The sequence below is a fragment of the Pteropus medius genome, unplaced genomic scaffold (genome assembly GCF_902729225.1).
Source record: "Pteropus medius unplaced genomic scaffold, Ma_sr-lr_union100, whole genome shotgun sequence".
Lineage (NCBI taxonomy): Eukaryota > Metazoa > Chordata > Mammalia > Chiroptera > Pteropodidae > Pteropus > Pteropus medius.
Window position 1 is genome coordinate 12,655,927 of NW_024352784.1, and position 24,842 is coordinate 12,680,768.

A 24,842-nucleotide genomic window follows, 5' to 3' on the forward strand; every position below is an offset into this window, starting at 1 on the left:
ATACTCAGAAGCTAAGGGTTGATAAATACAGTCCTCTAACAATTTGAGGCTTCTCTCAGGTCAGATATAACTAGCACCATTCAATATTTATAAAGCAGTGTGCCCCTCCTTGAGAATTTGCTGTTTCTTTGGTGAAAGATATATTGAAATGGGGCTTTGGGCAGCATTGAGGAGAGCAGCCTCAGACTCCATGCCTCCTTAATTGCCTGGAGGTGAGTAAAGCCTTTTTATAGGACTTCTGTTGTGTTCTGCTTGGTAGGTGCCTGTCACACTATCTGCACTAGCTCAGATGAAAAGAATTTTCAGCACTGGTATTTGAATAGAATGTATAATTGATAGCACAGGTAGGTAAAAATTCCAACAGCTGGGGTCTCACACCAATGTAGCTTATGCCTGCCCTTCCCACCTCACTAACCTATTGTGAAAGATGTTTGCAGTAAAAATTCATTGCGTAAATGTAAGGCAGAGTGATCAGCCCAGCCCAATGCCTAGGTCCTAGCAGCCCACACATAGTTCCAACCCTTCTCTTAGATCCAATTCGCTCCTTGTTCTAGCTCTAGTCTTTACACCCAAAATTCTAACCTAAAAATGTTGTATATACATATAGCTATATACACGTGTTCATGTATTTTTTCAGATGCTTTGTAAGTACTTGTTTGTTTATTCATTAATGTATTCATTCATCATCATTTATTAAACCCCTATCATGTGCCAAAAATGGTGTTAAATGATGAGGACCTAAATGTTAATAAAAGAAATGGAAAACCTCTAAATGTATCCCCCAAGCAATTTTTATTTAAAGGCAGTGTTTTTAAAACATTCTGCAAACAAAAGCTAATCTCCACATCAATAGGATCACTTGAGATAACACATGTGAGGCTTATATAGACTGCAGAGGCCTTGTCCTTGTATGTCTAACATCCCTAGCATGATACAAGGCAAGCATTTCAGTAAGTATCTGATAAGAAACACCACACTGGTTAGCATAGTGAAAGGTACACGGGGTGTGCTCACTAAATATTCTTTCCTCTCCTCCATAGAATCTCCTTTACAGAAATATATTTTAGAGTCATCTGTTTCAATATTCTTACAGTATGGCAAAAAAAAAAGAAGAAGAAGAAGAAGAAGAAGATAACAGCAGCAGTGATAACAAGTTGAAAGAATGTGGGAGAGATGGCCAAGAATTCTTCTATTTCTTTCTTTAATGCCAGTTTTTCAGAGAAAAATAATCTAGCAGTTGATAATTTATTTTCCCCAAAATGCAAAGGAAGTGAGAGTATTATCTATTGCAACTAAAATTCCTTGTCAAGTTCTAATCTTTAATAAACCCATAAGGCTATCTTGGAATAGTTAGAAAGACTCATCATCTTTTATCTCTTACCTTCTAAATATTCTCTGTAGTAAATTTCAGTGATTCCCATAATAATCTGCCACAAGACTCTAAAGGAGTGTCTCAGGACCACTTCACAGATGAAAGTCAAATCTCTAATTATCTTTCACAATGAAATAATTTCAGAATCTCATAAAATACAACTCTTTTGAAAGGCTTTAAGCACTGCCATGCAAAATAATGCACCAATGACATATTTAAAAGATGTGTCTATGGTAACATACGCCTATTATTGGAAACTTCTAACACCCACGTTAATTCTTGAGCATTCAGTCACAGAATCAAGTCAGAGGGAAACATATCTGTACCATATTGTGATTTGAGAGCAAAGACAAACATATATGCCCTTTCACATGAAGCATTTTGACCATGGTCACATCAGAGTCAGAGCTGCAAGGGAGTAAAACCCTGGTAATAACCCATTTGCCCACTCTATAACCTGCTTCAGTAAGGCCTCAGCAGAGGAGCTCTGATACCATTATCCATTAATTCTTATAGGAACAACCTAAATTATTATGGTAATCCTCTTTGCATTTAGATTAAAAATACATTTCTAGTAAAAGTAGAAAATGTAAATTTTAGAAAGACAGGAAAATGGCTATAGTTAACAGCTTAATTTCACCTTGGAGATATACATTCAGATGATTCAGGTGAAGGCACACCGCACATGTATCTACAGTTAACACAGTTTATGGCCCAAAGTAAATGCTCAATCAAGGGCATCCATTATCATCCTCATGATCACCTTCATCCTTGCATCTAAGCTGCTCACATTGCAGGCAATTTAGCAGCAGAGAGTATCTAAATTAGAACAAATCTTGAAGCTCACCTACTCTAGGCCCCTAATTTTACAGACGGAAAACTGGAAGATATTGCCTTGGTGAAGGTCAACCAGTAAGTTAATGGAAACTTTAAGAACCAGAACCTCTGTTCTTGTCGCATCTCTAATCTGCATTAATTAAAAAATATCAATATCAATTTTGAAAAAATATGCTTCCACTAACTCAAGCTAATTGTATTATCAGTGAAAGTTTTCTGGAATCATTCTTAACAGAAAACATAAATAAGAAAAAATTAAGGAAGCCTAATTTCATTTATTAATTTGTATTTTGAAGAAAAAAGTTCAGCTTATATTTGTTCATACCTTTCCTATGGCTTATATATATATAAAATCCCCACATATGTGTGATTGGAAATCATCTTTAAGACATCTTTGTCTTGCCCACTAAAATGAAATCCATGTACAACATTCAGGACAATTTATAAATAACATCTGAATCTTGGCATCTTCGTAGAATTTCTTCTGCTAAGGAGTAGTTGTACTTAGGTTAATTGATCTTTGAAGTTTGAATCCACTCTTATTCTTCAGCAATATTCATTACTATGACTAAATTTTAATTAGTAAATGTATTGACAATGATGAAAAATAGTGTAAGTTAGTGTAGGCAATATAATTAGGTTCGATTTCATTTGTTATCTACTCCATGTCCCCAAAATATTTATTTCCAACTACTAAATGAAATATCCACAAAAATGCTTTCCTTAACAATGTGAGAAGCAAATGAAAGACAAAACAACATTCCCTATGCCACAGTGCATTTAAGATGTTAGTAGTTTTTTTCCATTTAATAGTTATTGATTGAACATGAAATGTGCAAGCAGTAATTTAAGAATTTGAATGTATTTTACTGGAACTTGTCCTTGCATATTTCATATAAGGTAAGATTATACCTATTTTGCAGATGTAGAAATGGAGGTTCAGTTTAATAGTCAGTAGATGTAGAAGTCTACTCTAGTCTACTAGATGTAGAAGTCTAGTCTTTCAGATTTAAAACTAAAGTAGAGATTGGCATTTAAACCAAAACTAAAATAAATATAACCTAATATATTATAAATACATATAAGAACAAAATATTATGGAAGTACACACAGTGTGATTAATTCTCTAACGATAGTCAGAAAATTATTTTTATATCCATGTCCTCAGTTAACCCAAAAAATTTATAATTCTTCTTGGAAGGAAACTTTGATGTGTATATTTTAGTATTAATACAGTAAAATTTGAGCATTCTGAATTATGTAAATAGATCATAAGATGCCTAAATCTTTCACAAGATTGAAGTAATGCACCTACTACTGTTTGGCAAACCCTGCAAGTTTTCCCAGAACTTCCTGCATCACAGATTCTTGGGGAAAATGTTAAACCCAATTTTAGTTACAGCAGTGAACGTGTTCAGGGGGGAACCAAGATCAGAGTTTTGCATCTCCCAAATGGTTTCTTTTGCAGTCCACATTTTTAAACTTTAGGAAAACCCGATATTGCTCAACTACTCATACTACCTGCCATCACATAATTATAATATGACTATATGAGTAATTCTTCCTAAATACACAAATATGCTCATGACACCATTGCTCCCCTCCCCCATTACTTGTAAGATTCTATTTCCTTTAATTCTCCACCTCAAATATTAAGTCTCAGCAACACTGAATAACTAAGGTCTCCAAATATTCTATGCTATTCCAGGCTTCTGTGTTTGCATGTGTCCAGACTGCCCTTTACACACTTGTCTATTCATACCTGTCTTCCAAGTGTCAGGTGCTACCTCAAGTCTCACCATCCTTCAAATGCCAAATGCTACCTCTTCCATGAAGCCTTCCATTCTTCACTTGAAATACTTAAATTCATATCTCCCAAATGCTCCCACAGGAAACTGCTGGCATAGCAAATATATTTTATTTACTATATATTTATTTGTCTCCTCCAGTCAGCTGTGAGCCCATTGAAGGTAGCAGCTATGTCCTTTCAAGTTTTGGAATTCTTGGTGTTATCTTTGACATATAGTAATTATTCCCCAAAAAGGTGTTTGTTGAATTAATTAAATGTGGAAATTCTAGGTAGGCAAGATGTGTAGTGGATTTGTTTTCTTGGAGAAGGTTTTCAGAGACATAAACTGCCTATGCTACATAAGGAGATACTAAATATTCTCTCTGGATTGCACCTTCAACTTGGTAAGAGGTGCCATCACATGGGAAGGAATACAACATCCTTACCGAACTAAAGGAAGAATAGAACCTTGGTTAACACTAACTACAATATCTGGAGGCAGATATTTGTGCTGAGATTAAATGACCCAGGTCAGAGTCACTCAAGTGCTATGAACGAGGGGTTGTCAGGACTGAAGGAATTTATAAGATTATTTAATTTGGAACTTCTCCATTTTGTTCGTTTGTCAACTTCTGTTTCTCCTCACATGATATGCTTCCTGAAGAACTGAAAACAGAACACTAGGAGTCATGAAGCCATGGTTTAAAACCAAGATAGGAAGTAAGAAACAGTTATTTCTGAGGAGGGAAAAATATGACTTAAGTAGTTCTTTTAAGTGATTAGCTGGAAAGTGTTCTGAAAGAAGGTTTGGAACATGAATCTATCGGTAACAAGAAGACCATCTGGAAGGCTATGGCGTACTCTTGGAATGTGAAGAAGAGGGATGTCATTGAGAATTGATTGGAAGCTATTTTTAGAGAGGCAAGTTTGGTGATAGACAGTATGTGGAGTTAGTTACAGTTTTATTCTGGGCCCAAACCTGGTCTCATCCATGATTTTTCTAAAGATTTCTGTGCCACATGTAAATGAAGGACATGAAGCTGGAAATTGGAAAGAATGTTTCATTGCTAACATTTCATAGATTTTCTGTGATACATGGAAAAACCAGACAGAATTTAAAACATTCTGAAAATCTGGGGCAGGCAACCATCAAAGATATAGAAGATAAAAGAGAAACTAAGGTTTTTGGCCTGGGAGACTAGGAACTCAGCAGTTCAACTGAGAAGAAGAGGTTAATGGGTTGCCCCCGATCAGTCTTGCATATGACGAATTTGAGGTGATGGCAGGACCTACTGAACAAAATAGCCTATAGGCAGCTATAATCACAAAATGGAAAAACAGAACAAAAACATTCTTTTAAGTAACTTCCAAAGGAATCAACAGATTATAAACATGTTGCCTGCAATTCCAGCTCAATATTTTTAAGAGAGGAAGAAATCTGTTTTACTTTAATATGGAAATTGCAAAATCTTGGACTGCACCTTGCTTTATAAATAATAAGGCAACTACAGGGAATACATCATTAAAAGCAAGAATTGCAAAGGTCACTTCATAAATGAAATATGCTAGTTGCCAGTGAAAAATTACTTACTGAGGAATGGACCATCCACAAGTCCTGAAAAGGTCAAAAAAGGCTGCCAGGGTAGCTCCGGTAGGAGAGACTAAAAACTAAACACAAAACGAATGGAGGTTGCTCTCGGAGGCAACTGCTGACAAATATATTCAAGCAGGAAACTCATCAACAGAAATATTTTCCTTATAGCAAGAAAATGTGGCTGATAGAAGATATGTTGCTGTCCCATGGCTTAATTCTATTTTATTTCATAGAAGAAATGGACAAAAATTATATCTTTATTTCTTTTCTAATTCTAGGTGTGACAAATTACTCTTTTAATAAACCTTACATGAAGAATTTATATTCCTGCAGATAGTTAAGACCTAAAATTAAGGAGTCAGATCATTCTGGCTCCTTTCCAATGTTAGATTTTCATGACTGGAAAATCCTCAAGGCAGTCCCCACAGACAGAAAATTTCATAACTTGGAAAAATCACACAGGTTTATTTCTGCAATCATCAAACTCATTGTTTCAGTAAACGATAATAAACTGAATGGCTATGTTAAATTTAAATGGTATTCTCTGGAAAACAAGTTTTTAAAAGGTGCTGTTCTTCAGAATAAGCAATATCTTTGTTTTAGTGGAATAATATAGAAAAGCCAATAAATAACTATAATTATTATAAAATTATCAAAGAAGCAACTTTTAGGCAATCATGCTAAAGAATTAAGAAAAACATACACAAATATTGAATAGAAGTCTATAAAAGATTTATCTGTGATAGCAAAATGTAAATATTCTAAAAGTAAAAAAAAAAGAGAACCAATAAAAAGTCATGGGATATCAATATAGTTGAATAAAATGCAGCCATTAAAATCATGTTTCTAGGATAAAATGATATAAGACAATATTCATAATATCTAATGTATGTAATACTATATTTGGCATAATATACATTTTAGTATCAGTATGTGTACACTGAAGAGGATGGAGGAGAAGCATATACTAAAATAACAACAGAGGTTATTTCTATATAGCAAAGTGGTTCTTAATTTTGGGGGATTGTTTCCCTTTGAGAATATGATGGAAACTTTGAACTCTTACAAGGCTAATACACCTAAAGTTTGCCTAAAGAGTCAAGTTTTTATGGATCCTTTAAAGTCTGTTCATGAATTCTAACATGAGCCTTTAGGGGTAATAGTATTATGAAGATTTTTATTTTAGTTTCTATACTTCTTTACATTAAAAATAATTTTATTGGAATTTATTTCTTAACAGAAACCAACTAAAAAAAATTTTTTAAAGACTGCTGTAGCATTTTATAAATATTAAAATGCTTATAATTAATTTTCCCAGCTATTTCTCAGTGGAGCCAACAAGTTATTGTATCTCTTGTTTTATGTATGGGGAAAATAAGACAGAAAACAATTTTATGATTTATTCAAGGCCACCCACCACCTTAGTGGCAGCCTTGAGATTACAACACACTACTTTCTAGGCTCTGATTAGCCTAGAGAGTTGCAATAACTAATAAATGTTATAATTTTAAAAGTAACGTCAACATTTCCAGAAACAGTTATTTATCTTTAATGTTTAGTTCTTTGGGAAAAATAGTTCTCTGCTGGAGCAAGGCTTTGTTTTGTGTATAAAAAATATATACATATACAATAATTGCTTTGATTGAAAGTCTCTCTATTTAAAGCCTGAAAATCAAAAAGTGAAAAAAAACTTTATTCTTAACTTCCAAAAAAAAAAGGGAAGATTGTTTTCCCTTCTTTGTTCTGATTCAATGCCAAACAGATTACCTGTAATACATTAATATAATTTTAGTTCATGAATAATCATTATTTAAGACTACTTAGTGAACACAAAGGCATAGCCACCACCCAGCCAGGTTTAGGGAAGTCTAGGTAAGGGGTTGGGGCTGCTGCTAATCTCTGCTTCCTAGTACCAAATTATGGTTTATCTCCTCACCAAAACCTGAGACCCTCACCCTCTTCTTTTTTCTTCTAATACTTTCTGCGAGAAATATATAATGGGGAAATTCAGAGAAAAATCTCTCTGAAAATCTCCATCAATTACAAAAGCTTCAAGAATTTGAGACTCCATGTGGAGGGAGTTAACTTTCTCTTTGTTCTCTAAGGAGCAGAGAGGAAACTGTCATCTCAAAAAATAGCAATAGCTTTATTTTTTCTTAAGAGTCTAAAAAAAATCAGCTGTCTGTAGAAGAATATATTTTACATCATGCTGAAAAATTATATTTAATCAGATTCTGATGTACCAGTAGGAAATATGTCTTCTTTTTGTTTCCCCTGGCCAATACTAGGCATAACTGTAAAGAAGTTAAGAACAAATCTCACCAGTTTTTCTTTCAGAGATTTCTTCATCCCATCTGGACACCCTCCCTCCACTCCTTTCTCTTGTCTCCCTACCCTGAAGACCAATTCTCTTCAGATATTCAAGGGTTTCATCATCCTTTCACCCTTTCACTCATTCCCCAAATTTTTATTGAGTGCTTCCTATTTCTCAATATTGAAATAGTTTCCTAATTTGCCCCCAAATATTCCTTTCTATATTTGCACATTTTTTAAATAAGTGCCTTAGGGAAAAGATGCTTTTAACCACAATAATAATTACCAATGGTGATATGTTAACCACAGGAGAGAAGTTTATTTGGAGATGTGGAACAGAGACCTTGTTGGCTCTTGAGGAATCTATCCACTCTGTCATAGAGTAAACAATTTTTGGCATGTACTGCATATCTAAGATTTAAGGAGACTACAATTCTTTAATTTTAAAGTCTTTGGATAGAAGGAAGCTTTACTTTTAGAGATTAACCATCAGAGTACCTGACTCTACTAAGGGTCTAGGAACTAGAAGATGAACTAATTTTGAACTGAAAGCATTGTGCCTTCATGAGAGAAACAAAGATGATGCTGTTTTTCAGAAATTCAATATTTATTTCCAATGTTTGCCATTTTTCACATATAATAAAACATGTAGTGAAAACCTATCCATCAGTAACTTTAAAAGGAGATAGGAAATCAACAAAAGCACACAGCTAGGAAAGTTTGAGGTATACTCAGCAAACAGTAAGCAGTCAAGATAGACATGCCATGTTTCTCATAAAGAAGATGTAAAGATAAGGATAAAAAAAAGTAGGATGATGAATTAAAAATCTGCTTTAAAATTTATGTAACATTCATGAATCCATTTGAATTATGATAATAAAAGTTGAGACTAGATTTTATGTTTTTAAGATAAGTATTGTGAAGAAATAAGAATTGGAGAACCAGAAGCTTTTATAAGACAGGATAAAATGGGCCTTTTCCCCCTCACTTTTAATCTCAGACGAATGAGATTTTCACTTAAGAGTAAATGTTGAGATTTTTCAACTGTCGAAAATAGATTTATCTGTGGACAGAGAGAAATAAAAATGAGAATAATTCCTGAATAAGTTTTCTTCAATGTATTAATTGGTTTAAAACAGCAATTCTTCGAGTATGTGAAAGGTTCTACAGTCATGTTAAATGACCTAGAGAAAAAATTCCAAATCAACTCAATACTACATATTATAATTTCTACTGTTAATTTTTGTTGTTGTTGTACTGAATCAATTAAAGGAAGTTGAAAAGGCTTTTGGCTTTGTGAGAAAATGTAGGTGATACACTAAAAGAAGAATGTGGGAGGGAATGTCTGTAAAAGAGAAAACATAAAATCTCCAAAGAACCAAGGAAAAATTTATATTTCTAAAGCACTTAGCTTCTTGGTTTGTAGTAACTCAGACAAAATTAGAATTAACCCACTTGTGAGGGGGCAAGTATCTCTTGATACCTGGAGCTAATGAGAAAAAGATGAATTCTGGTTCCATAGACTTCAGAGTAGGGAAAAGCATACATAGTTTAAGTGACTCATACACACAAAAAAGTTTTAAATCCTTATCACTCTTGAATTGATCATCTTATAAAAGGCCTCTTTACCTGTGCTTATTACAAAATAAGCCACTACATTGTAAAACGAATGAAACAGATCTTCACTGACGACCACAAGATTTCTGAGGCTTCATGGTCACTCAAGTGATAGTTACCACAGGCTCTCAAGTTGTTGTTTTAGGTTTTTATAGCTATAGGGTCTTTCCTATAGAAAGCTAAGTCTTTCAATCTACTTTTCCAAATTTTCTAATAAAGACAGAGAACAAGCAGTTGACGTCATACAACAATACAGTTTAAGTCAGTTTTGAAGAGAGCTATTGCTATCCATTACAAGTTACTTCTAAATTATTTTTCCTTGATGAGTACTTCTTTGCTTTGTGGTGATTTGTACTGATTTTCTAAATAGCTAGAAAATTTCTCCAGTGGCTCAAAAAAGAAAATTTTAAAGTTATATTGTCCAACTTTCCAAATCAAATAGGTATATCTCATATCTACTCTTAGCTTGAACACCTACATTAACAGAAGGTGCTAGCTCAGAAGATAGCCTATGCTTCTAATGGGTAGAACTGTTGAATGTTCTTCCTTATGTTAAATTAAATTAAATGCTGCCTTCCTATTACTTTTATTCTCTGGATTTATTCAAACTACAACCACTCAGTTTTCTTCATAATATACCCACAAACATTTAAAAATAGTTCTCATGGACCCTCTTAAATCTTCCCTTCTCCCAGTTGGTTAAGAAAGCAGACTCTGCAGGTAGAATGCCTGGGTCTCCCCATTTTAGTTTTCTAATTTGCAGTCCATGAGATGAGAATACGTTTTCCTAACACTGTTGTGGGATTTGAATCACATAATACAGGAAGTGCCTGAACTATAGTGAGTGCAAGTGGCTTCATGTCCCTATAACATGTAGTTTTCCAGGTTTCTGGACATCAGGTATTTCCTTGTCTAGATAACTCATGTCTGTCAATATCTCCATTAGGATAAAGTATTGAAGAAAGGAAGGTTCAGCAAAGGTAAGTAGAGTTATAATTTAAAATCAAGTCCCATTATTAATTTTAAAATCAACCCACGTTGATATGGACGGCTTAAGTTTCTTGAAGACAATGTCTTATACCTCTTTGCATTCCTAGTACAGTATGTGAAAAACATAATTACCAATAAGTAGAGCTGGCAAACTTTCCTGTAAAGGGCTAGATAGTAAATATTTTGGGCTTTCAGGTCATACGTTCTCATGGCAAATACTGAACCCTGCTGTTGCAGTACAAAGTAGTCATAGACAATGTGTAAATAAATGAGCATGGCTATGTTCCAATAAAATTTAATTTATGCTACTGAAATTTTAATTTTATGTGATTTTCACATGTCATGAAATATTATGCCATTTTGTATTTTGTTTTTCCCCATTTCAAATGAAGGAAAAGCCATTCTTAGCTTGCAGCTGTAAGAAGCATACCAAGCTATATTTGGCCAGCTGGCCATGATTTGCTTACCTCTAGTTAACCTGAAAGAAGAAAATCTTATACTTATCTGTATCAAACAAGAGAAATTATGTGGATACTATTCTCCCATACAGACCAAAGGAAATAGAAGAGTCAAACCCAATAGTGAAGGCTGACCCACAGCAGGGCACTAAACTGGCCAATTAGAAATGGAAAATCTCCTGAAAAGAGGGAAGAAAATGTAATTCATGCAAGTGGTTATCCTTGTCATAAGTGCTTTTTTAAAAAAATCATTGGTCTTTCCCAAAGATGACATTACCCTTTTGACATTTAACTTACTGACAAGTGGGGGTATTACTTAGTAGTTAAGAATTGGAAATTGGAAACTACAGCCTTTTGAATTTCAGTTCAGCCAGTTATTAGTAATGTGAACTTAGGTAATTTAGTTCACATTCTAAATGTGCTCATTTGTAAAATGGCCATAATAATAGAACCTACCAGTTATACTGCAAAAAGATTTTAAAATATACGGCATTTGGAGTGGCTTGCACACTGCCATTCCCACAGTAAGGTCTTCATAAATGTTAACTTTGTGAAACAAATAAGTGAAGAACAGAAAACTTTTTATAAGCCAGGCATATGTTCAACTGACTACACTTGTAAAGCATCCAGAGTTACTTCTTCAAAGAGTGCTACTGTGTCCCTATCCCCTTTTGTCTAGTTCTTCAAGTGGGATCACTCAGCAGCATAAATAGCATGACCTAGGAACATGTACGAACTACAAATTCTCAAGTTCTACCCCAGATCTAGTGAGTCAGAAACTCTAGGGTTAGAAACTAGAAGTCTATATTTTAATAAGCCCTCCAAGTAAATATGATACGCACTAGAGTTTAAGAATCAATAGCCTAGATGAATTTTGGTTAAAATAAACAAGAGCGTCTTTGACGTTATACCTGAGTATAGACTTCTTTATAAACAAAATCATTTAACCTTGCAACAAACCTACTAAGAGAAGTTTGTCAGATATCATTCCAGATATTATATAATGAAACCATGACTCGGTTAGGGTCAGGGAAAGTAATCAAGTCCCACATTCTAGTTCTGGACACTTTCTAATTTACCTAATGCCAAGGGTGATAATGGGTAAGTATGAAGGGAAGAGAGGTGTGGAATGGGATAACTGCCTCAATTTCCTATGTAACAGATTACTATCAACCTATCCACTATCCCTCTCCTTTCTTCTTTACTAACAGAACTTAAATTCAGTTCAGAGAAGAACATGTCCAGCTAATGATATAAATTTTCAAGGTTCCCTTTTATATGGGGGTGATGATGTTACAGTACTCAGCAATGAGATGAGAATGGAAATAATATTTTCATGGTTCTTTGAAACTCCCTCAAAGTAGGCCAACCTAAGTGTCATGTGCCTTTTGCTTTTTCCTCTTTTTTAAACTGGAACTTGGATGCAGTGCTTGGACCTTGAAGCCATCTTGTGATTAGCAGGACCACAGAACAATGATAAGCTTAGCAGAGTAGAAATATTCAAGGAGAATGAGTCATAATGGCATCCTTGAGTTGCCACATCTGCCCTGAACTGTCTATATTAGACATCTTTTTATGTGAAAAAAAAGTATTTATTTTTCTACAAACACTGTATTTTCAGGATTTTCTGTCACTCATAAATAATCTTAATTGATATTCCTTGATAAGAAGAGGTGATAACTAACAATCCTAAAATTTTGCAGCAGAAGAAATTTCTTCTGAAAATACATAAATCATTTGAATTTTGGGCAAATTCAAACTGTCTTACTTTCCTGGCCTTCCAGCATCTCCATCTGCTTGATACCGCTCTTTTTCAGATTTCTTAGTTTTCTAACCATCTTTATTTCCAGCACTTCCATCCTTACATCTTTTTCTTCAACTCTACCAAATTACTTGTAACTCCCACATCCTCTACCTGAAACAACATCCCTTCCATTCCTCACTTTCTTAGCATTAGGTAAACTCTGATTCTTCAAGAGGCAGTTCAAATATTTTGTCCTCAATGAAGCTCTCACTGACTGAATCTGGATGATTTAGCCATGTCTTCCTCCATATTCTCCTATTATAAGAATTGTCACATTATATGGCATTGACTTACTGTCTTCTCTCTACACAATAAACTTGCAGAATAAAGGCTGGGATTTTTTGTTTGTTTGCTTTCGTCTCTGTACCTACAAAACCTGATATATTACATAGTGGGAACTTGATACAGGTGTTCTGAAAGAATTATTGGGTTGAGGGGTAGATGCAGTGATGATAGTGAAAATATTTAATAATAATTCAACTAATCAAACTAATCAAAACAATTGACAGTGAGTATGCTGTACCAGTGACTACGAAGCTGAATATATCAGCTCTGGATAGATGAATGGACCACACACAACACAGAACATCATATACTTGTGACAATAAACCATATCTCTAGGGTAGCTTCATCTATGGCTTTTCATAGTGTATCTGCATGTATAATTAGGTAAATGATGTAAGGAATAATTTTCATATCACTTTAAAAAGACCTCATATTTTTATCAAGCACCAGCGTAAGTTAGTGACTTTCTTTCAGACAAAGTGAAAAGGTTTGCCTTCTACCTATTGTTAATAAATTGTTTTATGTATTTGTTTTTTTCTATGATAAAAACGCAGTAAACAGTTGATATGCTGCCAGCTGACAAATTCACTGAGCTACTTCTGACCTTTTAAATTTTGATTTTACTTATTTTTAGAAAGGCACCCAAAGAACTTAAGACAAAAATATATTATTAATTTTTACTACGAATAACAATACTCTTACAAATTTTCTAATTTTGATCAATGCTAAGGTCTGTTTGACCTTCCATAGATAAGGAGAGAAAATTTCGCTTTTGGAGCACCCATCTTCCATTGTACATTCCTTCCTATTTGGATTTCCCATGCAGACCATACGAATTCCAAGCCGTAATCCTTCCCGATTCCTCCCTAACCCAGTTAAAGTGTACTTATGTAGAATATATTGTTGGCTGCTTATCCATCACCTGTGCCTCCTCCTTCTTTTAAAACAGAATTTTCATTTCGTTTGAGTATTCTCCTGTCCTTGACACATCTCTGGAGAAACTGACCCTACTCGCTCCAAGGAGTGTATGCTGATTAGTTTAATCCTACTGGCACATGACATTTCCCTGGTAACCATGGCTGATCTAGGGATGAACAAGGGATCTAAGATGGTTCAATCACAATGGAGTGGCTCTGACTCCCTCTGTAACTCTCTCCTATTAGATGTGAACAAGGCAACAGTTTGTCTGAATTGCTTCAGGCAATCATTTTGAGACCAAGAAGGGAGGCAGCCTGAGGCCATAGCATTCTGCAGACAGGAAAAAAAAAAAAGGCCATCGTAAATCATCCTTGACTCCTTTGATCTTTTGACTCTACCAATGCAGGAATCCAAACTCTTTGGATATCTCATTATGTGAGATAAGAATTTTCTTGGCTTTAAAGCCAATTGGAGCTGAGTTTTCCATTGCAGAAAGCATCCTGACACATTTATATCTTGTCTCCTTAGAAATCATGATATTTGTTGATTCATGTTAATCTGGATCCTTTTATTCTAGATCAAATAATGCAACACTCAATATATATTTAATGTTAGTTGAGATATTTTAAAACATTAAACTTAAATAGTATGCGATGTTTTAAACCTCTAACAAATGCATCATAGACTAATTATCAATTTAAAATAAAAAGGATAAAGCAGGAGTCAATAAACTTTTTCCACAAAAGGCAAGGTTGCAAATATTTTCAACTTTCTGCACCATATGGACTCTGCCTCAACTATGCAATAAAGCCATTGTAATATGGTATTTTAGTGTTAAAATAAACCAATTGGTGTAGCTATATTCCACTACATCTTTATTTACTTTATTTGCAAAAACAGTCAGCTAGACTTGGGATTTGTCTCTTTGAATGTAGAGGCCCTTGGAATTTTTTAAAAAATCCTCTCCTGAGGTAAAATGTTTCCTTCAGGGCAGGAACCGTCATATGTCTGCAACCTTTTTTGTATACATTTATGTATAATGTTATACACATAATAGATAATAAATTCACTTTTTTTGCCTTTGTTTTTGTTCTGCTGAAAATTGCTGAAAAGTCAAATATCTGTGAACTGGTAAATGTTTGCTGCCCCCCCCGCCTTAGTTCATTGTAAACTTGGACTCCTACATAAAGGGGATAGATATTTGTGAACTTAGTATAATTGGAAAACGAAGAGGACGTGATACAAAAACATACAAGAAGAGTTGATTTAAATTCATAAATCTAAAAGAACAATTATTCAACTGACCCTTTTCAAAACACAGCACAATGCTAAAGGTAATTTGAAAATGCTTTTCAAAAAATATATATCTGTAGAATTTTTTATAGTTTATGAAGGACTTTCAAAGTTATTTGTTTGATTTCACAATGATCCTGTAAAGTAAATATGAAAGTATCATCTCTCTTTATATGTAAGGGAATAGAGACATAGCGAGTTTAAGGACTCCATTATTGATTACTCTTATGGTAAGTGATAATCTGGGAAATGTACTTTAATCTGCTGACTCCAAATCTTGGTCTCTTTCCATTAAAATTGGACAAAACACTTATCAAGTCAGAAAGATTCAAGCACAGATAAGGTTATCCTACCTCAGATGACACTCAGCTACTCAACTGTGCCTGAGAAAGAATGAAATTTGTGATAATCCTTCTACTCATCTGAAAACAAGGCTGATGAAAAAGTAACCATTTATATGAGAACAATTACAGAGAGTAGGAGGATATGAACCATTTGAAAAAGTGGTAGGGAGAGAATCAGAAGATGATAAGGAAACAGGTCAAACAAGAGATGTGGTTGAAAACTGAATAGGAGAACCAAATACTATACATTTCTCATGAACATATGGATAATAGAAGCTTGTAAGATAGCATCAGGGTTTTTTTGTTTGTTTGTTTTGTTTTGTTTTTTGATAGATGTCTACAGATCACAATCAGTGACCCACTTCTCCTCATTTTATGTATTTTTTCTTTAACATAGGTTTGGTAAAGGGCTATGCCTTAATCTATGTATTAAGCAGGGAATTACTAATAATTTGAACAGTTAGGAGTATCATAATGGAGTTCTATATAATTTAACCTATTAAAGACATAAGGGTTTGCCCCACTTTAAACATCGATGTTATAGGGCAAAGGACCATTTGAATAATATTCTCTAGAGATGTAAGAATTAAGAATCAACTTCCATAACTAATCTTAACCTTGAGTCTGTCCTATGGGGAGAATAGTTTATCTGTACTCTCCCCTCCCTAAACTTTGAGATAGTAAAAATCTCAAGAAATTAGAATACATGTAGGAGTAGATAAAGATATTGCTTTTATTTTCTAAGGAACACTGAAATATACTTCAAAATTATATGCTTTCTTAAGGGCCTCAATCTAAGTACATAACTTTCTAGGTAAATAAACACTGAATGAGAAATATAAAAACTAGACTTTGGTCCTATCTGTGCACACATATTTGTGCAGTCTTGAAAGATCCTTATTCCCCAATCTCTTCTTCTGTTTTCCTATCTAGCAATGAGTCTCATGCCTCTTGGCACACAGTCCTATTTTATTCTTTCAGAACTATAGGCATAGTGTTGAAAGCCTATGAGGGTTTTGAGGGTCTAGAAACAAAGTTGGAGACCTTGTATTAGTTTCAAAATATAAAAACGAACCTGTAAATTAAAAAATTTGAACTATTTAACAAAATGGCTATAAAGCATAACATCATGTCAAGTAGTCAACTGCAATACTCAATGCCAAAATTAATAATTTATTCCTAAAAATTTATGACAATTATTTCAAATTTTATGTAACAAAAAGCTTATTTCATATGGAGTATTAATATGATAAGACATAGAGTAGAACTTGCAAAAATTAGAGTATCTAGAGCCTACCCAGCACTTAATATGGCCCTGGTGGCAGTCTTCACAAAGAACAAGGCCCATCTGCAAACCACAAAACTTTTGGAAACTCGTTCCTTTATGAGAGTTCTTTCTGAACCTTGAAACATTAAGACATTCCTCTCCCCATATAGACCTATCATCACTACACCCTAAAGAGGATCCTCACTATCATTCCCTTAGGACGGCATGAGACAGCTTTCACACCAGACAAGAAACCCCCAACCCTAAAACCAAGACCCTCATAGATGCCCAGAATGCTAAAAGAAAACCATGCCCCAAAGAGGACTCCTAATACCTTTTAACCAGTTCTGGCACCAAAACAATTTAGGCAAAAGTTGGAATATCTGAGGTCAGTAGCTTTTAACCATGACTATAAACCTGGTAATCTTCCTTCACGCATTATATATATCAACGAACTTCAATTTTCTTTTCTTTTTTTTTTTTTTAAAGAACAGCCATCCAAGGTTCTCTAAATTATACAGGTATATATTTTTTGAAAAGTATTTTCAAAATTCCATTAGCATTGTGTTGTGTTTTGAGAAGGGTCAGCTGAACAATTGTTCTTTTAGATTTATGAGTTTAAATCAACTCTTTATTTGTATATTTTTGTATCTCCTCCCCATTTTTGAATTATACTAATTTCTCTTTACTTACCTGTCTAGCTACAATTCCAGTGTTTCCATATGCACCAGGCTTTGCCCTCATTATTTGTATCTAACACCTTAAAGATTATGTGCTACTTTGTGTGTTCTTACTTTGGTACTTGGCTCTCTCCCATTTTCCTACCTCTGCCCCCGTGCCTTCCCATACCTGGTTAGGTTGGGGTATGCGCCCCTCTTTTGTAGTCTCATAGACTCTGAACATAACTCTTTTATAGCGTTCACCACATAGTTGTAAAAGAGTCTCCTCTTGTAAAATATATGTTTTTGGAGAGCATAGGCTTTGACTAATACATCTCTCTCACGACAATCTAATATAGTACCAGGATATATGTATATATAATATATTAGTTGCATTGAAAAATGGGTCCTATCTGCTCTATTGAATTGTGAGAAGGAACCAAGCTAAGAACTTTGAAATATATTATTTGCCTCTGGAATATCTGTATTTTGATAAAAATATGTTCAATTGTATTAACTGTTTAATTGTTCTGTTCAGGAAGAAATAGAATTTACAGCCTAACTGAAAGACTAGATACACACCCTCCTTGAAACTGAGAGCTGTGAGGGAGGGTCATTGCAGCCAGCCAAACTCAAACAAGACAAGAGCCCAAAGAAGCAGTGCTGAGTAACTCTAAACAAGTCTGGCTCTATGACAGGGTAAGTACAATAACTGCTACACCTAGATTCAGCTTAGAAGAGCCCATGCTTTTGTTTTGACCTACGACTGGAATTCTATATACTCCAATGTTCCAAGTTCCATGGGATGATTCATACTTTCTGTTTTGTCTATAAAATAGTGGTTGGCATTTTATAAAACTCCTATAATCCTTCCATAAATGAAAACTTACAAAGAAGCCCAATATAGCAATGCTTAAACATACATAAGCATTTTTCACCTTAAAAAGAAAAGATGTTCTCTTGACTCCCACACCCTCACCCAGTTACTGCTCTGCCTCTCTCCTCCCCTTCACAGCCAAAACTCTGAAATGGTTTTCAATATTCACTGTTTCTACTTCCTCACTTCCCACTCATCTTTCACTCCATTGAAGCTTCCACCCCCTCACTCCACCCAATAAACCTTCATTAAATTCACTAGTGGCCTTCCTGTCACGAAATTCAATGGATGATTTAGCCCTTATCTTACCTTCTTCTCGGAATTATTTTATGTTGTTAATTTTTTTTTTCTTTTTGGTAATACTTTCCATATTTCTAGCCTTACATTCCATAATGCCACAGTGCCTTGGTTTTACTTCTATTTGTCTGGCCATTGATTTCTCTATTTTGCAGGCTCTTTCACCTCTAACTACCTATTAAATGTTGGCCCTAATCTCTTCTCACTCTATAATTGTTCTCCAGGAAATTTCAAAAATCTACACAGTTTCAATTGCTACTTCAAATGACTACAAACACAGGCCTCTGGTCTGAACTTCTAACTTTCTATGTGACATCTCTACTTAGATATCTTAAAAGGACATTACATATATTATATCCATTAATAAACTCATGTGCCATCCTCTCTTAAAGAATCTGATATTTTCACAACGTTCTCTGATATTGATACCTGAATGATACCTGAAATTATACCTCCAGCCATTCAGTGTACAAACTAAAAAATCTAGGCATCATCTCTGACGTGTTCGTCTCCTCCAAACCCTATATCTAATCGATCAATAGGTCTTGCATTTTCTCTTATAATATTACTCAAGTTAATCAGCTCTTTTCAAATTCTTTATTTCTTGTCCCAACTTAAGCCCAAGTTACCATCGTATCTCATGTGACTATCTCAATAATCTTCTTCCTGGATCCTACATCCAACCTGGAACTCAAAGGTAGAAAAAAAAATCTTTTTTCAATGTTAATCTGAATAGATGAGAAAGTCCTAAACAAAACATTAGCAAATAGAAGCAAGTGATGTAGATAAAAAGAATTGCACATCATGACCAGGAATGCAAGGCTGATACAAATTCAAAAAATCAATCAATGTAATCTCACCACATTAGCAGGTTAAAGAACAAACACATGATCATATCAATTGATGCAGAAAAGGCATTTGACAGAATTTAACACCTATTCATGATAAAAATTCCTCTAAAAAGGTAGGAATAAAAGCAACTTCTTTAACTGATAAAAAAAAAAAACTACTGAAAAACCTAAAGATGACATCACATTTTAGTGGTAAAAGATTGAATACTTCCCCCCTAAGGTTGAGAATGAGACAATGATGCCCACTCTAATCACTCTTATTCAATGTAATGCTGGGAGTTCTAGCCTGTGCGAAAAGGCAATAAAAAGAAATTAAAAGAATATAGATCAGAAAGAGAGAAATAAAACTCTTCCTACTTGTAGGTGACATGACTGTCTACATGGAAAATCCTAAGGACTCTATTAAAAAACATAACTCCTAGAATTAATAAATGAGTTCATCAAGGTCATAGGATACAAGATAAAAGACAAAAATTAATTCGATCTCTATATACTACCAATGAACATGTGAACACCAAAATTAAAAACACAATATCACATTAATAGCTGAAAAAAATAAAATAGTTAGATATAAGTCTATAAAAATGTGTATAGGAACTGGATGCTGAAAACTATACACCACCGATTAAAAAAATCAAAGAGTTTCTAAATAAATGGAGAGATATACCATCTCATGTATTGGAAGACTCAGTGTAGAACATTTTTCCCAAACTGATGTACAGGTTTAATGCAAATACTATCAAAATCTCATCAAGATGTTTCTGGTTTTGCAGCTATAGACAAGATTGTTTTAAAAATTATATAGAAAGACAAAGGAACTAGAATAGCTAAAACAAACTGAAAAAAGAAGAATAAAGTAGAATAAATCAGTATACTTAATTTCAAGACTTTCTATATAGCTAGAATAATCAAAATTGTTTGATATTTGCTGAGGAATAAATTCAAAGATTAGTGAAACGAAATAGAACACCCAGAAATAGATCGACAAAATACACACGATTTATTTTGGCAAAGTTAAGAAAGCAGTCCAATGAAAGAAACATTTCAAAGGAGACAGACTTTCAACAAATGATGCTGGAGCAATTGGACATCGACAGGCCAGAAAAATAAATCTCAGTCTAAGTCTCACACCTTATATAAAAATTAATTCAAAATATATCAGGGACTTCAATATAAAACCTAAAATTATAAAACTTTTATTAAAAAAATAAGAAAATCTTCAGGACCTAGGCTTAGAAAAGAATTTTTAGACTGGATATCAAAATTATATCCATAAAAGGAAAAATCTGATAAATTAGACTTCAAAAATTAAAACTTCTGCTCTGTAAAAGAACCTGTTAAGAGAATGAAAGAGAAAGCTACAGAAAGGGAGAAACATTTGTAAAGCACAAATCCAACGAAGGACTTATATCCAGAATATACAAAGAACTCTCCAAACTCAATAGTAAGAAAACAAACAACATAGTTTAAAATTGAATAAATTACTTGATGAGATACTTCACCAAAGAATATATAAAAAAAATGGAAAACAAGCACATAAAAAATATTCAACATCATTAACCATTAGGAAGAAAATGCAGTCTAAAACTATGATAGTATACAACTACATACCTACAAAATGGATAAATAATAAGTCATGAGAGCACTAAATGCTGGTGAGAACACAGAAAACTGAATCACTCCACATTGCTGATAAGAATATAAAATGAAAACTGAAAAATTTCATTAAAAAACTAGATTTTTAATTTTTAAGCAGTTTCTATAAAAATTCAACATGTAACTACCATACAACGCAGTAACTGCACTCCTGGGCAGTTATTTCAGAAAAATGGGTAGGGCGATTGGTAGACAAATTGCAGCGCATCGATACCACAGAACACTACTGAGTAATTAAAAAAAAAAAAGTCATATAACTTCTCAGAAAACTATGCTGAGTGAAAAAAAGCCAATTCCAAAGGTTACATGTATTATCCTATTTATATATCATTCTTGAATTGACAAAATTATAGAATTGGAGATGAGATCAGTGGTTGCCAGGGCTTAAGTACAGGATGGAGACAAGAAGAAAGTGGGTATGACGATACGAGCTCAACAGGAGAAATTCTTTTGGTGATGAAACAATTCTGAATCTTTACTGCACCAATGTCATATACTTGTGGTAATATTGTACTACAAATTAACAAGACATTACCATTGGGGAAAAGGATATGTGGCATCTCTCTTTATAATTTTTTACAATTGCATGTGAATCTAGAATTATCCTAAAATAATGTTTAATTTTAAAACATTAATCTGTAGTATCTCTTCTTATGTTCGAAATACTTCAATAGCTATAAATTATTAATAGAATAAAGATGAAACTTACTAACTTGGTATGCAAGCCTTTTTTGGTGTAGACTCATCTCTCTAGCCTGTTCTCATACATTTCTTTTATTATTTGTACTCTAGCCACACAAACATCTAAATTTTGAAATCATTCTCCTATCATTGGGCCTTTGCACATGGTGTTCTTCCCATCTAAAATGTCCCCTTCCTTGCTTAATTTCTCCCTTTCAACCATCACCTTGTGTAGTTAGCCACCCATCTTTTCTGAATTTACTCATGTGTTCCTTTCTTGGGGAAGGCTTCTCTGACTCATAATTCTAGCTAAACTATTTCAATAGTCTTTTAAAGAATTGTATGCCTTCCTTCAGAGGCCTTAAGTAAGCATGCTATGTGCATTGGGTAGTGTGATTATTTATGTGATTGTTTTCTCCATTAAAACATAAACTCCATAAGCCAACTCTGTTCACAAATATGTTTCCAGATTCTAGTCTTGCATACAGTAACTATTTAATAAATATTTGTTAAATAAATAGATTAGTAAAATAAGAAGAAGGTATGATTAAAGTAGACATTGGAGTTCCTTTCATCTCTCTGTTGCAGCTCCTATGGTACCTTATTTAAACTGTAGGGCTCCATGGAACAAAGTTTGTTAGAAAACTAACAATTCAGAGTCCCATCATGGAACTAGTGTGACAAATCTTAATGATGAAAACTTTGGTTCTGTCAAAATTTTGGATAGGCTTAGGCCTGTAAAATATGCAGTCCAGGGTTTGCTTCTCTTAACCCTGCTACAATTGTGAGCCATAGTTTCCCTGCCTTCAGTACTATTAATTTCTACTATTTTCTCAGATAGCCACTATTTTAATGTTTATGAAGCACAGTATATATGTCATTTCGTCATGACTAAATTGCTACATTGAGAAAGACCTTTCCTATGGCTCTAGAATCATGACTCAATATAAAAGGTAAGAAAAAATGGTTGCCTGATGGGAGGGAGGTTGGAGGATGGATTAAAGAGGAGAAAGGATTAAGAAATACAAATTGGTAGTTACAAAATAGTCAAGGGGATATAAAGAACAGCAAGGGGATATAATCAATAATATTATAATAACTATATAATGCCAGGTGGGTACTAGAATAATTGAGGGGGTTCACTCCATAAATTATATAAATGTCTAACCATTATTCTGTACACCTGAAGCTAATGTAAAATAATATTGAATGTCAACTGTAATTAAAAAGAAAAAAAAGTTTAAAAAATGGTGCTAAATAAACAACATCTAAAATTTGAAGAACAATCAAATAGCTACCTATAGTTAAGACAGACACCTCTGCTGGGATGACATGGCTCTAGAATCATGGGCACTTACCACCACTACTCTCATGTATCACTGAAGTAAGAATAGCATGGGATTTACAGGGGGGAGATTGTTAGGGGGCGTAGTGTTTGCCGTGAGAAGCTATTGCTAACTTTTACTCTGGAGCAGAGGAGGGAGCACTTTCACCTCCCCAAAGCCAAGAATGGAGGCTACATAGAATCGCTCATAGATTTGGGGGGTTCGTGAAGAAAAACTGACCTTGAGTTCCCTAGCTATAAGCTTGCTGAGCTGCAGAACGTAGGGCCTGTCTTATGCTATCAATGGAGATAGCATATGGAAGAAAATTTTTAAGGAGCTTAATATGTGTCCTCTAAAGACTTAGGGTATATGCAAGTATACAGATTGATTTTTCTTTTCTAGAGACTTCAGAAGACTTGATGTCTTCTGGGAACCCCATACCAGTGAGTGTTGAAAGAACTGTGGTGAGCTGTGTGTGAGAAGAAAATGAGCACAACCCTCACTTTATCCTAATTTGCATTGTGGTTTAACCATTTGCTAAATGAATGACCCTAGGCAATTTATGTTAAAATGCTAAACTCTATTTTCTTCTATTAATAGAGTAATTAATGGCAGTATCATACATAAGACAAAGATTAAATGAGATAATGTTTGTAAAACTACTGAGCCTATGGCACGTAATTGGTAGATATCATTTGGTAATAGGTTGTATAAGTCTGTGGATTTTAGAGTAAGAAAAATCTGTGTTAAAATCTCAGCTCCACCATTTACTAACCTGTGTGATTTTGAATAAGTCACTTCAGCTTTCTAGCTCTCAGCTGCTGCTATGAGTATTGGTAAATCAATTAACAGAGCTCAGCATAACTCTCACCAAGATCAGTCTTCTCAAGAGTTAAAGTCAGGGTCTAAAAGAGTGTCTCTTTCTACAGGACTATAAGTTACTTAAATTCATTCATGGTCCCACTTATCTTCTTGTTGGCACTTCAGCTCCATCACCACCATCATCACTACTATCACCACTTTGAATTACACAGACTTGCATATAAATACTCAATAAATACTGCATAAATTTGAATTTTTGTGTTAATCCTTGGGACTTTTGAGAGATTGCCTTAGTAACATTCTGGTTAGAAATGAAAGAGCCCAGCTTGAAGTAATTTGAGCAAAAATAAATAAATAAATAAATAAAATTTAAGGGATGGATTTGATTGGAAGTTTATAAATTATTTTGTGGAAGCCAAGGACAGATATGGAAGGATGGAGCCAGATCCTGAGAAATCATTAAGAATACAACCTGTTCTCTCTCCTGATCTGTCCCCTCTGCTTTTCCACAGAGGTGATTGCTTCATTCTTTCTGCTGAGTGGCTTGTTCTCTTTCTCTATACACATGACAAGAAGATAAATTTGTTTGACTCTAAAGTTTAATCTCCTTTCTATTGACCAGCTCAGCCTGACTGGACATCTCTTGGAATTTACTGTTAGTGTCAAGAAGCCTGCTTGCCGTTCCTTTGTGGATCGTTTTTTTCCTTCCGCTTTTAAGATTTTCTTTATTCTTTATGTTTTGTAGTTTCATTATGATGTGCCTGAGTGTGGGTTTGCTTTTATTTATTTTTTG

At 34.1% G+C, this 24,842-nt stretch overlaps 1 protein-coding gene and 1 long non-coding RNA gene across 2 annotated transcripts in view; one reads left to right on the plus strand and one right to left on the minus strand.

Annotated features, from left to right (window-relative positions):
• Positions 1 to 24,842, minus strand: part of DLG2 (discs large MAGUK scaffold protein 2) — a 1,673,246-nt gene that overhangs the window by 1,209,183 nt on the left and 439,221 nt on the right. The gene's annotated exons all lie outside the window — the stretch shown is intronic.
• Positions 1 to 24,842, plus strand: part of LOC120590426 (uncharacterized) — a 92,928-nt gene that overhangs the window by 47,926 nt on the left and 20,160 nt on the right. The window contains exon 2 of the long non-coding RNA XR_005649718.1: positions 18,079 to 18,239. This is a non-coding gene — a long non-coding RNA (uncharacterized LOC120590426). The remainder of the gene's footprint in view (positions 1 to 18,078; positions 18,240 to 24,842) is intronic.